At 30.5% G+C, this 16603-nt stretch overlaps 2 long non-coding RNA genes across 2 annotated transcripts in view; one reads left to right on the top strand and one right to left on the bottom strand.

Moving 5' to 3' along the window:
• Positions 1-16603, bottom strand: part of LOC118206069 (uncharacterized) — a 96057-nt gene that overhangs the window by 67821 nt on the left and 11633 nt on the right. The window lies entirely within an intron of this gene.
• The window catches only part of LOC118206083 (uncharacterized), a 155086-nt gene continuing 138690 nt past the window's right edge, over positions 208-16603 (top strand). The window contains exon 1 of the long non-coding RNA XR_004761127.2: positions 208-879. This is a non-coding gene — a long non-coding RNA (uncharacterized LOC118206083). The remainder of the gene's footprint in view (positions 880-16603) is intronic.

Below are 16603 nucleotides of genomic sequence, written 5' to 3'. Positions count from 1 at the left end.
CTACAATCCCACAGCAGGCGGGAAACACAAAGGAAATGCACCACAAATTTCCTAAGATTTAAAAAATTAATTCACGAATAGTCGTATCTTATCTGATATTACCTTCGCATTTACTGTTTTTCAAATATAGGCTTTGTTTATGTTGCTTTCAAATATGTGTTTGCTATACAAACCAAATTAGAACAATCTTAAATCTCTAGTCATCTTCTGAAGGCTTAGAGACAAATTTTCCTGGAGTCTTCTCATGACAAAAGCGCCGTGACGTAGATCTGAATATAAAATCCCCCAAGAGTATTAGAACGGATTTCCAAAGCGCATGCGCTGTTTCATTTCAAACCAGAATTCGGAGAGAGCCTATTTTTAGGCTTATCGTCAGGCGTAACTGCATCTCGCATATGTCCCCTTTTCCCTGTGGGTCTTTTCAAGGAGGTGGTAAGGAGAGGGGTTAAGGAAAGCGAGAGAGAGGACCGTTCGAATGTGAAAAAGGCAGACGAGGGAGATAAGCAGTACCCCTAGCTTCGCTTTTTCTCAGAGATCTTTCTTCCCAGCCTCCCATCCCCATCCTTCCAACTCGATTCATTCTCCTCTGACTATCCATCCTTTTTCCTCACTATCCATCGCGCAAAAATGATGCCAGAGAAGTGGGAAGGTAGGTGGTGTTGCATTCTGTGACGTCACAACTCGAACTGTCATGGCCGCTGGGCTCGGATCGGATTCAAGGATTCTGCGTGGAGGCGTCGAGCTGCAAAGGCGGAACTAACAGAATTCTGGAAGAAGTGCGAGGGAAAAAGGGAGTACCGGGAGGGTTGAGGGTCACCATCCAGACTTTTCTTCGATTTTGCCAACGATGGTTGGTGATAGGAGGAATGCTTAATTTGGGTTTGTGACTTGACTTTACTTTTTCCCCTTTCCTTTGAAATAATCAATCCTACGCTTCGTAACGTCAACAACCAAAAGAATTCTGCTAATTGTGTGCGCACACGAAGCAAATGCTTATATTTTAAATTATTTTAAATTTGAGTAATGTCTACTTTAGAACTGATGCGACAGAAGTTCAACTATAGAAACAATAAAATGTAACAAGAAGTAATGAAAAACGATTAGTGTGTCAGTATACGTTATGTAAAAGTCTGAGGCATTAAACATACTTTTAAGCATTAGGCACAATGCTTAAAAGATGCCACCGTGAAACACACAGTAGCACACAAATGCTACTGTGAAAACAGTAGCCAAGTTGTTAAGGCACATTTTGTCGATGAGCTTATGATCCTGATGAGTGTATGGCCAAAAAAGCAGTTCATGATATTATTAAGTTTGGGGAATGTTTTCGAAGAGCTAGAAAACTGGCTTTTCAACGTGTCCCGAAATGTGTAGGTCAAGTTGAACGTTAGAAATGTAAGCTGTAATGTGATAAAACTTGAAAAATAATATATATGCAGGTTATAAAGTATTCTATCAAATTTAGTTTAATTTCTGTAGTTGTGCAATATTTTTTACAATAAAGTTTTTAGCGTTGCCAGAGTGCAGCATCCTACAAAGGAAACCTTTTAGTTATTGTAGTGTAAGGTGCCTTTCATTTTTAAACATATCATTTTATAATCAGCATACACAATAATGCAGAAAAAATGTAATAATTTTAAATGCAGCTTTCGCTGCACGTGAATAATTCAGTCTAAGTATTCGTCATCTTCAGAAATGTTTCATGCAACAAATAACAACAGACATGCTAATTAAAATGTCTGTCTCTCAGCTACATACATATACACGGAAACTGAACCGAAAATTTTGGGGACATACATGTGCATTGAAACTGAATTAAAAATTTAGGCATGACATGACAGCATTATTGACTACTAAGCATACATGACATGTACACTGAAACTAAATTGATGCGGACATACATTTGAAACTGAACTGAAAATTTTGAGGTTTTTGACTCTTCCTAATTATAATTAATGTTCTATAGCAAATAGTTCCAGATGTATAAATAGCAGTTATATAATTAATATAAACTATATGTATTGAACGAAACTCATGTAAATTATATTAAGTCAAATGAATCAATGAATCCTGAAATTCTGGCTTCCTGCTGAGTAACCGAGTTCGCTAAGTCGTCTTAGAAAGCCTTCTTTCTTTTTTTAGATTTAATTCCAAAACTTTTGTTGCATAATTTCATTCATTATACTGCCTAAGACATCAAGATCATCGATGACTTCCAGAACCTAAATGTCCACGTAAGGGATGCTGTTCGTAGAGTTAAAGATACCTCAGATATTCTAAATTAGGATCGAATATTATTTGGATGTTTGTCGGAAACATTTTCATAGTTTTTTTACATTGCCACAGGTTAAAGAAATATATGTAATACTTATTTTGGGCTCTATATATGTGTGTTGTTTTGGAACCTTTTATTCGGGCACTCTATGTTAAAGATATTGATTACTCAGTAAAATTAATATTTAGAGATACTCCATACTTACAATGCTATTGAAATATCATTTAATAATAAACATTTTCAGCTTAATTATGCAAATAATGTCTCTTTCTATACAACATATATACGAATTTCAACGGGGAAAAAGTCTTTTACTTTTCAGTTCTTCTCTTATGACTTATTCCAAACATTTTTTACCTGGTTTAGAGATGTGACGAATAGATTTGCTGGACGCATTTTTCTACTTGTAAATGCGTATGGCGCAATATATTTCGCATACAAATGTCACTTAAATTAAGGTGCGTCTTATGACCGGCATTTTTTCCCAATTATTGTTCCTCAAGAGTCGCATAAAAGTATATGTGTGTTTTGAAAAGCAATGAGACTTATTTTGAGAGAATCATAAAAGTCGAAATAATATTTATTTTCTAAATTACTAATTTAAATTTCACTTACTTAAAAAATAATAATAAAATATTTCTTTCTTGCTTCCAACAAATTTGTTATTTAATTTTTTTTTTTTTTTTTTTGTGCAAAAAAGACACCTTTCAGATATTCCATATTTTGTCCAAAAACAATTGTTTAACATACCTTTTTGTATTCTAAAAGGTTACAGGAAAAACAAGTATAAACTTTACGGAAGCATTATTCCATCTTGCTCCCAAGATATGTAATATAATTATAAATTATCCAAATTTTTAATATTTTGGGATATAGAAAACAAAAAGAAGATATATTATTGTCGTATAATTACTGCTTTCATAAGGTAAACAAATTCATTAACAATGGAGGCCGGGCAAAAATATCATGAGCAGCAGCAATGAGCGAAAAACATGTACAAAAAAGAACTCGCTGCAATAAAAGTTTCAATTAAAATAACCCTAATCAAGTCTGTTCCATTTCGTTACTGCACATCGGTTGAAACGACCGTTGGGTGTCCTTGGGAAGAACTTAAAGCATAAGAAAACAAATGCTTGATAAGACCTGCATTTAGAGCGTAATAAACGGCATACTGGGAATTTTCAAGGCCTTTCTCTTCCTTGTGCCGTTGGTGAACTGTTTCTTATCTTCTCCAATTTCCAGCTGCTACAGATTTGTTACAGCAATTTTCATTTTTTCCACTGTTGCCTTTTAAGTTTCAAAGCGTACTGATTATGCGGTTTGGTGGGTAGTGTAAATTAAACTTTTCTTTGAGAATGGAAGTGTTATCCTTTGTATATTACTGAAGCCAGAAGTCTTAATTTCAATAATAGACTTTAAAAACAATTATTTTATAAAATAACCATACTAATGATATATTCGAAAAATATATTTGAAAACATTTTTGTTCACTGATATGCCTGCAGTTATTATATGAAGTAAACTGAAAGTGAAAACAATGAAATTAAATTTTATTAGATACTCTCTGTGCATTCACAATGTTTGAAATTAAACCTGCTTTAATTTAGAACGACTTTTAACGAAATTCCTGACTCATCTTTGTATCATAAAGTTGTTGATTAAAGAAAAAAAAAGGATATGAAACAATAATATGTTCAAAAGATTTATGAAGATATTACGAAATATTTTCATTCATATGTTATAGGGAAACATAATTTAGAATTTCGAATAATTTCGAATCATATTAAAAGTTATCATTTAACTAATTGATAAATTACATAGTTTTCCTCTTTTAAAATGTTTTAACTTCCACCACTTGTGTTTCTTAAAGAGCAAATAGCAGTTTTATCTTCTTCAAACGCAGGTTGTAAATATATGTATTAAATTAGAGGCAAAAAATAGTAAAAATTGCCGAAATTATATTTTCTGTTTCAATTATTATTCGAATTTGAAGCAAAAAAATATTATGTATATTCTGTGCGCACTGACATAGAAAGTAATGATGAAGATGACACATAAAGAAATAGTTTTAGTCATGGCCGATTGGACGCTTCTTATTCTTGACATACACAATTAAATCGCATTGTACAATAATTAATTCTCTTTTAATATACAAATAATGTAACTGTAATGAAAAAATGAAGCGATGGATTCTGTTTTAGCAAGACAAAGAAACTGAAAAGGAAATGCATAGATTACAATATGGGTGCAGATTCAGCATGATAAAATTATTGTTCTACTTTATTTCTGTTAGTTAAGGTTTTGGTTTGCAAAATTTAGCATTAATGTTGGCTAAGAATTAATTTTCACTTTTGCTGTTACTTACACAGATGGCTTATGAGTGTTTTAAAAGAACTATATGGGAGGTATTAATTTTGAAAATGAGGAGTTCAGAGTCATTTGTTATAACCATGTTACTATATTTAGGATAGAAAGGGGAACATAATAGAATTAAAAAGGTGGCATAAGGGGTCATCATAAATTAAGGCTAGAATATCCTTTTTCTTATATGTATAAAATATAATTCTCAATTCTAAACTTTTAAAACGCTTTTTATTTTGAATGAATCTCCCACTTGCGTTCGAAAGATAGCATAGCAGCGTCGTTATTTTATTTCGCAGCGATTTCTACCTTGGCGAGTTAAAAAAAAAAACCATGGCTTCTTGGTGATGTTTATTAGAACATCAAAATTATATAAAAGTAAAATGTAAAAGAACGAAAATAAACTACCTAAGCAAAAATGATATCAAGACCACATTGAATCCTTTGGAAAATGTATCGGCACAGTTCAAAACTTAACATGAAACTAAATTAAACTAACACTTTAATTTTTATATTTTCAAGCTCTATCCATGTACATTTTCATATTCTAAATTTCAGAGAAATCTTAAAAGAAATTCTTAATTTTTCGCTGCATTTGTGCGTTGGTTATCTTAAATGTTTCTGAAAAGTAATAAGAGATAAAGTTTCATATTATGAAAGGAACGTTTTCTTCAATAGCATAAGAAATCAATAATAAATTCATCGTGTCAACCATCAATACTGTAATGAATGCAATCTACTTCCACTGTAAATAAAATGTACGAAACTTTCCATACACTGATTGTTCCAATTCGTTAGTTTAAAAAATAAATGATAAACACTGATAATTAAGAAGATAATTAAATGTATAAATTTGGTGCAGTTAAACATTACGTGAGCTCAATTTCCACCTATGGAAAATTAAACAAATAACCGTCATCAATCCATTTTTGCAATTAAAACTAAAATCAGCTAGATGCTTCTCTTTACAATACTCATTAATCTTGCGAATGCACATATAATTTTGCCTTTGTTTACCGTTTCAGGCTGATTCTTTGCATGTATTTTATTAAAATGAATTTTTAAATGTCTTAATATATTTCTGTTGATAACCGTTAGTTCTTAAAACAATAAGATAAATTAACCCTTTGTCATTAATCCATAGAAATGCTTTATTTAAATTGTTAAAATGAAAATTGTACAAAATATGCTATTAAAAATATAATATAAGATTAAATATATAATAAAACACTAAATCCATAATATAAGATATTCATTCAGGATTTGTTTTATTTTTATTAATTATGTTGAATTTATTTTTATGACTTATGTTGAATTCAACATAATGGCGGTGCTGTATAATCCTAATTATTTAATTGGAAACAAATAAAAAACTATTCCCTCCACCGCGATTTTTTTTAACTAAAAAGTATATTTATTAAATAATATTATTTTTGAATAAAAGAAATATTAAAAAAAATTGGATGTCAAAAAACGGATGTATGAAAGAAATTTTAGTTGTGATTTTAAAGCATGCATGTAGTTTCTCCTAATTCTAAAAGCCTTGTAAAAAATTTAAGAGCCTTTTCCCTTATTAAAATAGGATTACCTTTTCTAAAATCGTTTTCTATAAACGTCGCTCCTGAATTCCTATTCCTTATCAAAATGCCTCAGTGTCTGATTTTGTTATTTTTTAGCGGTGGATTTAAAAATATTATGTCGCAGAAGTAAAAAGATCATTCTGACAATTTATGCATAACATATTTTACAAGATTTAAATAACTATCAAAAAGTAATAATATACTCTTAATTTTTTGCTTGAGTTTAGAAGTTCTTTGAATGTAAGGATAAAAGATTCTGTACATATTATATCATATAATCAAGTATATTTTATGAACATAATACTTTTATCGACTTTTTTTACTTAACAATTCTCTGAGGGAAACTGACGTAAAAATTTACATTTCTATAAGTGTAAAAGTGCTTTTATAAGTACTAGAGTTTCAAGAATTAACGACTGTTCGGAATTCATTTTTAAAGCTTATATAACACATTGTTTGGATATATCAGTACACAGCAAGAAAAGGACATTTTTATATCTGTTATGAACAGCAGATGCCAAGTACATGGCTTTAACAGTTTCTAATCATTTAATATTAAAGCAATTTTCTTTGATAATAAAGCAATGTAAAGCTTATTTGTGAGATTTTTACAATCTTTTAAATCCCTAATCTGACAAATATTTAAATCTACTAAGTATTAGACATTCTAGATCAAATATTTGTCTTTCATACATACTGCGTTGAATTTATTTTTACATATATATTTATTTAAAACTTCTTAAAGTGTTACAGTAAATAAAAGATTAAAGTTTCCTATAGTGTATTTCTGTATTCACTGTAGGCGTATTTTTATATATAATGTTTTACTTGCGAAAGAAGGGCTAAAAGCGATTTTAACTGTCGCAGAAAATTCATAATCAATTAAGATTATAATTCAAAGAAAAAAAAATAATTCAATCTCAGATGTAAAAGGAAATTAACAAATGACCTGAGTTAGATGAATGTGTGTATGTATTTGCACACTAGGGCTATCTGCCTAGTGTGCAAAAATAGCCTAAAAATAGGCTGCCTAGGGAGGGGTGCCTTCGTGGAGGACTTTCAAAGGGAAACTTACTCGTATACACATTACCCATGGCGAAAACCACGAAAACGCCCATGTAGCCAGCCCGTTCGCGGGATTCGAACCTCGGACCGAACTACCAGTGGTCAGCGACTTTACCGCTCGGCCGCTGGTGAGCCTGAATTAGTATAATATGAATAATAGTTTTAAAAATGATAACTAAATGTTAATATTCTTATTGATTACTAGTTAAAACTCATTATTGTCTTAGATATTAAAAAATATGTTTGTTAATTCATAAAAGTTTCCCAAATATGAAAATGAAATCTTATTATTTTCACATAAAATCTTTAAAAATGCCAGAAAAAGAACTAACGCATATATAAACTGCCTAGCGTTAGATAGTGGGAATATTAACTAATTGTAAATAGGTTAACATATTTTTGAAATACATAATCATTTGTTTAATATGTTAAATGCATTTAATATGTAAATGCTCAGTTAGATGAAATCTATAAAACTAATAACATTAAAATATGAGCTGTTCAAAGTGGGGTTTCAGTTTGCCAGCAAGTATTTGACTTAAAAATGATTTTTAAAGTAAATATTATTATTAACGATGTATAAGCTGAAAAAGTGCACACATTAAAATTCTATCAAGGAATACTTTTATGATATACTTATAAATTACATATACAATTAACTAACTGTATATAAAAATGCGTCACATATAGTTTGGTACTCCTTAAACGAAATATTTTAAAATGTAGTTAGTGAAAATCAAAATAGTTACTAAAAGACTTCGACATCATTATTTTAATAAGAGGAATGTTAAAAATCGTTATAATATATGGAATATCTAGCTATTAAGATTTTGACATGATTATTTTTTTTTAATTTTGATCGTATTTATTTTCTGTCTTAAGCCAAAATGTTATTTATAAGTTAAAAATCCTATCCTGAAATGTCATGTTAGTGATATTATTGAAACATAACTAAAACTATCCTTTCAGTGAATGGTAGAATTGCTTTTATGGTTTCTATAGGCTTAAAAAGCTGTAAATTGAAAACTTTAAATGTCATTTTCTCGATTTTTTTCTTTTCTTTGAAGAATTCGAATTTTTTAAAATTCAAAAGACAACTGGTAAAATATTTCGAAATTAATTTGCATATTGCAGAAAATATTAATAAGAATTCTTTTAGACATGTTTTTAAAATTAATAAAACATGTTTCAAAAATATTAAAATTTTTAAAACGTTGCAAAAAATCAGAAATAATTTTTTTTTTGAATTTAATAAAAAAGTTAAAATTAACATATGGTCTGAAATGATGTATTTAAATTTCCAAACTTAAACAGCGAACTGTTTAACATTACTAAATAGTGAATCATTTATGGTAAAAATTTATTAAAATAGTGAAGCAGTGAAAAATTCCTAAGAGCCTATAAAATAGTAAAAAATAAAACAGTTTTACGTTAATTATTTAAATTAAAATATAAAATTAACATTTTAGAAATTGAGGCCTGTATGTTACAAAATTTGTTGGTCCTCTTAAATAAAAATAAAATGGGCAAAATAAAGAAACATTTTTAAAAAAAGGAAAAAAGAAAACTTAAACATCTGGCTACCTTAATATCAGTTCACGAAATTAGAAAACAAAATATGAAACTCATTTGACTAAAGCCAGAATGGCTCTTGAACAGGAAGAAGGATGTACTGTTAGCAAAAAAAAGTAATTAAACAGAACACTTTCAATAAGATCAAAGACGAGAAGTAAAGAATCAAGACTACAAATACATACGCCCACATTATTTATGCATAGATTGATGCATAATAATGATTAGAAGAACACTGAATACTATATATATACAAGGCTAATATAGCGCAATGAATTAAATGCATAAATCCCAACAAGGAAAAAATTATCACTGTTACACAGTCCCGTCTTTAAATATAGGCAACACAGCAATAAAAAGAAAAAGAGACTAAATGCAGTTTTAATACCAAAGAAGATGAGGATCTGATTCCACTTAATTGTTTCAAAGATGAACAAATTAACAAACATAAAATCAAAAGAAAAATATTTCCTTATAAAATTGCAAAGCTTTAAGTAAAATCTTATCCTCTCATAACATCTTAACCGATTCAAAAATGTTAATATTCGGAATCAATGCATCAAAAGTACCAAATTGGATAACTAAAAATAAATTCATGAGAAAATAAAACAAATGCAGTTTGCGGGGGGAAAAAACGTAGTTAACATGAGATGAATAACGAAATAATATCGTAATGTATGAGAGATACATTACGATATTTTAAATTGTAATGTGAATAAATGCAAAATAATATCGTAAAGTGAAATAACTGCAAAATAATACCGTAATGGATGAGAAAAATAAATAGTTATGATCATTTGCAAAGTAACTCAATATGATAATTCTAAATAATTACTATAATGAATTATATTGCAAATGTGTCAATGAGCCTAATTTGAGTACAACAAGGCTATGGCGAACCAAATGCTGAAATTAAATGCATTAATTTACCTGTAAAAATTAGAATAAATGAATTACATCAAGTGCATATGAAGTAGTTATAATGAGTTTGGGAGCAAGAATAGCAAAGTCTTTGATCTTAAAGGTTAGAATAGGTTTCGGAATCAGAGAGGCCCATCGTGTTATTATTTACTTTCTTAAAACTTTTCATTGGCATATTTGTATTTCATATAGCAGACAAAAGAAAGTCACGTGTATATTCATGTTTATATACACGAGGCCCAAATATTGTAATGCATTTATATATCTGGGTTTATTTGCTTATAATTGCTTTGTATGCATTTTTGTATTTTTGTATATTTGTTTTTGCTGTTTATTGAAGTGTTAATTTCATGTATTTCTTACATTATGAATATAATATTCTTATGATTATTTATTGTTAATTCATCCTCATTTTATGGCCATTTACTGAATTTATACGTATTTAATTCAAGCATTATTTTGAAGAACTTTTAATTCTGAGTCGATTCAACATCGGCAGTGTAAGGATGGCCGGAACAGAAAATAAGATTTGGGTAGAAATCCCCTAATGGGTTTTGACGATATTTGACAACTTTATGCGATCTTGGCGATGGTCTGGAAATTTCAAGAAAACTGGTTTTCGAAGTCCTAAGACCTGTTTTTTTTAGAAAGTTCCAGAGGTATAGTACGCAGAAAAAAAGGGGGTTGACAGTTCTATATCTCCCGTTCTACTGGCCGATTGATAAAAGTCAACTTGTGTTTTTCATGTCTCGAAAGCGCGACTTAGGCTATGTATTAGATTTATATATAACATTGTTCTAATACAGGTATTTTGACACAAAATCGGATGAGTTTACAGATAAGAAAATGCGAAAGAAAATCTAACACAACAAAGCTTTATGAGCGATAATTCGAAAATACAGGATTAGTTGTAATTTTGGTAAATTTAACCCGCAAAGTGAGGCCATAATAAACATTTTCATTTTAATTCTTCACTCCTCGTACTAAATTTTAAATTAAACGAAACTATATGGATTTTTTCATTTATTTCTGTCTAATATTGGTTTTTACTTCCACATTCATGTATCTACAATACCGATGTAATTTATTTTATACCTTTTATTCGCTTATTTGCACGTCATTACTATTATTATTATTATATTTGCTCAATTTTATGAATTATCACCTATCTCTGAGTGCAGATAACTCGCAATAATAAAAAATTCATTTGATTTTACATAAGCAAAGTTAAATTTATCTATATATTTAGGCACACACATACACATATAGATATGAATAGATATGTGATGAAATCAAACTCACAAACAATGACCAGAAGGATTTGATGGCTGATGGCGTAGAAGTGTTGATCCATAATGAATAGGAAACTGGAGGCGAAGGCAGATTAAATCTTCATTTTCTATTTCAGCAACATGTTGCGGTCACAAACAAGTTGGCACATTAATTGTGCCTATTCCAAAAAGCTTACATTTTTGATAAATTTGCAGTAAAATAGAAGGAGCAGACATACTGTAGTCCAGCCAGGCCAAAGCGTAGAAAGCAAGTGCGTTATGTTGAGGGTGAAATTTTAATTCAGACAGAGTAAGTTTTAGTTCTCAATGCATTTTGATTGAATAGTTAATATTACTATAAGGTTACTATTGGCTGTTTGAGTTTTAGTTCGATTTATATCATCAGAATTATGTAAGAGTCATATGACATAGATTAGTCTCGAAATGACGCAATGCAAATAGTTACTATTTTTAGAATATCGAAAGGAATTTAATCTGCTAATTTAATCTTTTACATTTTCTTTATTTTTCTTACATATATATGCAAATTTAAATTTTATTTTCAAACAATTATACACCTTGTACTACACATTTTAGCCTCCTTCAAAGTGCTCTATACTAGCACTGGTACACATTTCCCACTGTTTTCCCAACTGCTGAAAACACGGAAACAATTTTGTAATTCTCGGCACAAAATGTCGTACGAGGCAAGCAATGTAATTTTTCCCACCATATCCATATCACTGAGCTGCATTTTTTACCTACTGAATTGCACTGTGAAAGCATTTTATAAAAATAGAAAAAGTTGCACGTTGCAAGTAGAAGATCTGGTGAGTAGCGTAAGACACGAGTTTCATGTTTTTCTTCACCAAAAGCTGTTGGACAGAAAGACTTTCTTCAGAAATCTGATGAATGGCCTTTTAACAATCTTCGTTAATAGCATATCGCATATTCTCAGCATCTTTCCTATTTCTGTATTATATTTATTGCATTCATTTGATACACTGCCATTTCTAAATTTGGAAAATGATTCGTACATTTGAAATATTTTCAAAGTAGCATTTTTAAAGAATTTACGAAATCATAGCAACGCATTGAGATGTACATTTCTTCAAAAAAATTTTAAATGGCAGGATTTTGCAACTAACAGCACACACAAATCGACATCGAGACGTGCCAGTGTAACCAGATCGACGCCACTTGACAAATACGTGATAAAATACTAACTAAACAAAATCTCGTAGCACTATATGTAATTGTGCAGAGCTCTCTTAAAATATTATCATTCCGGTAAGCATCCTTCCGGTACCCGTACATATCTCGTATGCATGTAAGTATGTACAGAGTGCACGAGAAATATAGCCCGGATTTCATATGTAAGTAACAAAACAAAGATAGGTGTTTTGGAAAACTTTGTTTCATACTTTGAAAGAACAAAGTTTGCCATTTTGTTCCCATGTACCGCAAAATACGTACAATTTACTATTACCTATTCCGGTGCTAGTGAAGCAAACGAATCGAGTTATAACCTGAGTAGCACGTGCCTGGCTAGTAAATTCGCTATCCCAATGGGAAGTAATGAACTTCATACTTTTGCAATAGAAAATAGTTTCAAAAATGGGATTTTTTTATCATCACTCATTTCCTCCGCGTAAAACTCCCGACAAACGAACCCACGAACGAGTGCTCCTGGAAGACCTTGCAGAGCGTGGACCATAGAAAATGTTGAAGCAGTGAGACAAACTGTGATGAGATATCCGTAAAGGTCACTACACAGACATGAGAATGCGGTAGAAATTTCTAATCGCTGCCAATGGAGAATTTTACGCTTGAACCTACAGTGGCTTCTCTCCAAACTGTTGATTACGCAGGAGCTAAATGAATGTGACTGCACTAACTGGTATGCAGACTATCCTGCTAAATATTCCCCATAATATTATTGTACTTTCCAGTAACGAAACGCGTTTTTATTTCTCTGATTGTGTGACCAAGCAGCATGAATGTCCTTTCTATAGTGAGCATATTATTCTCTAGTAGTAATGCTGCGGTGTAACAAGCCATTACCTTTTTGGAAAACAAAATAGCCATGCATCACCTTATCATTACGTAAGGGTTCTACAAAACTTTCTGCAGTCGCAATTTGGCTGTGTAATTCCAGCAAGACCTTAGCACACACAGTAAATGTTATGGATGGACGTGCTTTATGAAATCTTTCCAAAGCAGAGGATCTTACTTCTATATAAGGGATATAATGATCTCACATCAAAGATCTCATTTTTAGATAACATTCCAGAGCCAGAACGTTTTCCTTATCTTGCACCTTGCGACATTTTTCTGTGTGGGTACCTGAAAATTAAAATTTATCAAGGAAGGACGAGGACTGCAAATAAACTGATAGATGCATCGCAATCAGTGCTGGAAGTATAAACAATTTTGAAAACATAAAATTAAAAAGTTTCCGTTGTCTTCGTAAGCGAAACATTTAATAGTTTTTATGTGATGATTAGTTAACGGAAAGCGTTCCATACGACTACGCGCAAAATTCATTGTTGTCAAAAACTGTCCCCCCCTTTTTTTCGCAGTGTACATGCATTGCTACAATGTTTAAAAATTTTGTTTTGTTTAAAAAAAAATACCTTTAATGAAATTTACTATCAAATAATAAAATGACGGTCGGTTCAGGTTGCAATCTAATACCTCAAACAAAAATTTACATAAAAAATTCTAAAAGATTAAAAAATATCAAACGTAATAAAATGTAAAAAGCTTTGTTCACTCATTACGTAACATGTGGAATTAGGAAAGTCTTTTATTAGTTACAAAAGTGATGCAAATACTTATAAAAGTAATCAGTTGGATGTATTAAACATTAAATGTATTTTAATTTATATTAAACAAATGCATAATTCAAAATTCTTTTGAATTATGTATTTGTTTAGTAAGTTAAAAATTTAAATTATTAAGAAATACCGTTATTATATTTAGATCTTCCAGTTCATTAATCAACAGCAGAATTATTAAATTTAAAAATAAAGATTTCCTGCTTTGACGAGTAGCAGCATTATAAGAGTATAATGCTCAAAGGAGCGTAAAAGGTAAATTTAAAATCTGTTTTTCGTAACACTTGCCAAAGGCGGTTTCCAGATTCTTTGCATTTTCTCATCCATCTCTTTTGCCAGGATAAGATTTTATATATTAAATGAAACGATAAGTTTCTTTGGAAATGTCAAAATGAAGCATTCATGTTTAAATAAATTATGAAGTAATTTTGAAAAGCATCCCAAGCGAAATTTGTCGTTCAGTGATGAAAGCTTTTCAGCTCTAATATCACAGTATTCTAATACATCTGAAACTAGAACCTTACGTTTATCTGTTTGACATTCGGGGTTTAGACTTTAATTTCATATTTTTAAAAAGTTTCTTTTTGAATTACTCGCGCGTTTAAAATTGTAACATTATAAATTTCCATTACACAATTTTCCAGCTTTATTAAGTACAGAAGTAATAAATGCATCAAAATAAAATATAATCCTCTTTTTTTCTTTTTTTCCTTGTTTTTAATTATACATACACATAATTTTTTACTTTCTTTGAACACAATGCCACTTAAAAATTGCGGCAATTTTGAAGTTTTCTTTTTATGCCAAGTACTTTAAAAAACGCTATTGGGTAAAAAATTTATAAAATGCAAGCTTTACTGTATTTACTGAAAAGAGATTGAAAAAGGGGAAGCGTAATGCGTAGTAAAAATATATAAATACTAGCGAAAGGACCCGATGCCTGTTAAGTTTGATTGAGAGTAATGTATCTAACAACGGAGAAAACGATACCGCTGTACTAATTCTCTCATTATATCAGCAATAGCGGCACGCAATTTTTAATCATATTCGTCTTTCTAATCAAATGGTCGTTAAAGCTCAAGTTCCATACAATATTTCACCTATATTCAATTTTAGTCGATTAAGCGTGGCAAAAAATTTATTATGATTGATCAGAAATCAATAACGCGAACAAACAAACAAACAAACAAACATACAGACATTCTTCTTTATATGTATAGATTTTATAAAACTTACAAATTTTTCGATGAATAAACTCTTCGATTTGAAAGCGAGCAGTAACAACACTTTCAGAAATAGAGCAGTTTTATCTCCAACGCGCGAGACTGTTGCCACTCGGAAAAATGAGTGCGAAAATGAGCGCTTTCAGAGTTTTTAATTAATATTTCGGCTGATTAAAGTCGTACGAAGATGGGAATAGTCGAAATAGCTTCTCAAGAAGTTTTGGAATCCGGAATAATGTATTTAATGTTTGGCAATGCTATTTTTATTTCATCGTAAAACTGAGAAATTTTTTATTAACGAACTCTAGGATTTGAAAGCGAGTAGTGGCAACAACTTTCGAAATAAAGCAGATTTGCATTTCTAGCGTGCAAGATTGTTGCCAAAAAATAATGGCAAAAATTATCGTTTATCCTAGTTTTTAATTAATATCTCTGATTTTAGCTATTTCTGGGGGGGGAGTGGATGTCGCCCTTTTCAAGGACCCAGAAAAGAATTGTACAAAGTTTGGGGACAATAGCTATAGTATATATAGTAATGACTGTGTTAAATAGCAAACAAACAAACATACTTTCTTCTTTATATATATAGATATAACAATTAACCTGCTCGTCGCGACCATCTTTCGAAACCGACAATATCTAAAATTGACAATTACTTCAAAAAACGCAAATAAGCATAGATATTGAGTAACCCTTCTATAGAGTGGCTATCTCTAAGAAGAAGTACACGTAGGTAGCCATCTTTAGGGAGAGTTTGCTGAAATTCAATTCTTTTCAATTTGAGAGCAGTATCTTCTACAGTTTCAATACTTCTTAATCTCTACATATAATCAAAGAAAGAGTCTGTCTGTGCGTCAGTGTGTGTGTGTCTTTCGTTTGTGCTGCGCGTAAGCTAATAGACCCACGCTACGAAATTTGGTACATAGGTGCATCTAGACAAGAGCCCGTGCACCTCGAAGCGATTTTTTCGAAATTAGAATTAGAATTTTTTTATTTTATGTTTTGTGACTAAATCGCGTCATTTTGAGACATAATGGGCTATAGGAAAGCGAGATTTTACTCTACACACTCCATTTTCACATCGTCATGAAACGTAGGCACTTAGCTATTTTACGAACTTAAAATAAATTTCTGTTTCAATAAATCGATTAAATACGAATTTATTTAACAAAGTGAGCTTAACACCTTTTCAACGGGATTTTTTCTAAAAAAAAGATTATTTCTAAAAATCTACAGTTTATTTTTCTTTGATTTTTGGACACGATAAACTTTCATCCTTGCGACTGCTTTTACAAAAAGAATTTTGGAAAAATGATAACATTTTGTATTTTTAGAAAATTTTTTTAATGAAGCTTCCGAACACTTCTCACATCTTTAAAAATGTGATTTTGGCCACAATTTTCCTTTCTTATTGTTGTTGATAGATTTTTGATTAAATCGCATCATTTTGAATAGTTTCATTCTTTTAGAAATATGGGTTTGGCAACAATTTTTC

The sequence above is a fragment of the Stegodyphus dumicola genome, chromosome 8, assembly GCF_044657685.1.
Source record: "Stegodyphus dumicola isolate Sdum_Otavi_A_Nest chromosome 8, ASM4465768v1".
NCBI lineage: Eukaryota > Metazoa > Arthropoda > Arachnida > Araneae > Eresidae > Stegodyphus > Stegodyphus dumicola.
Note: the sequence above shows the minus strand (reverse complement) of the source record. Positions and strands in the feature narration are given on the sequence as shown.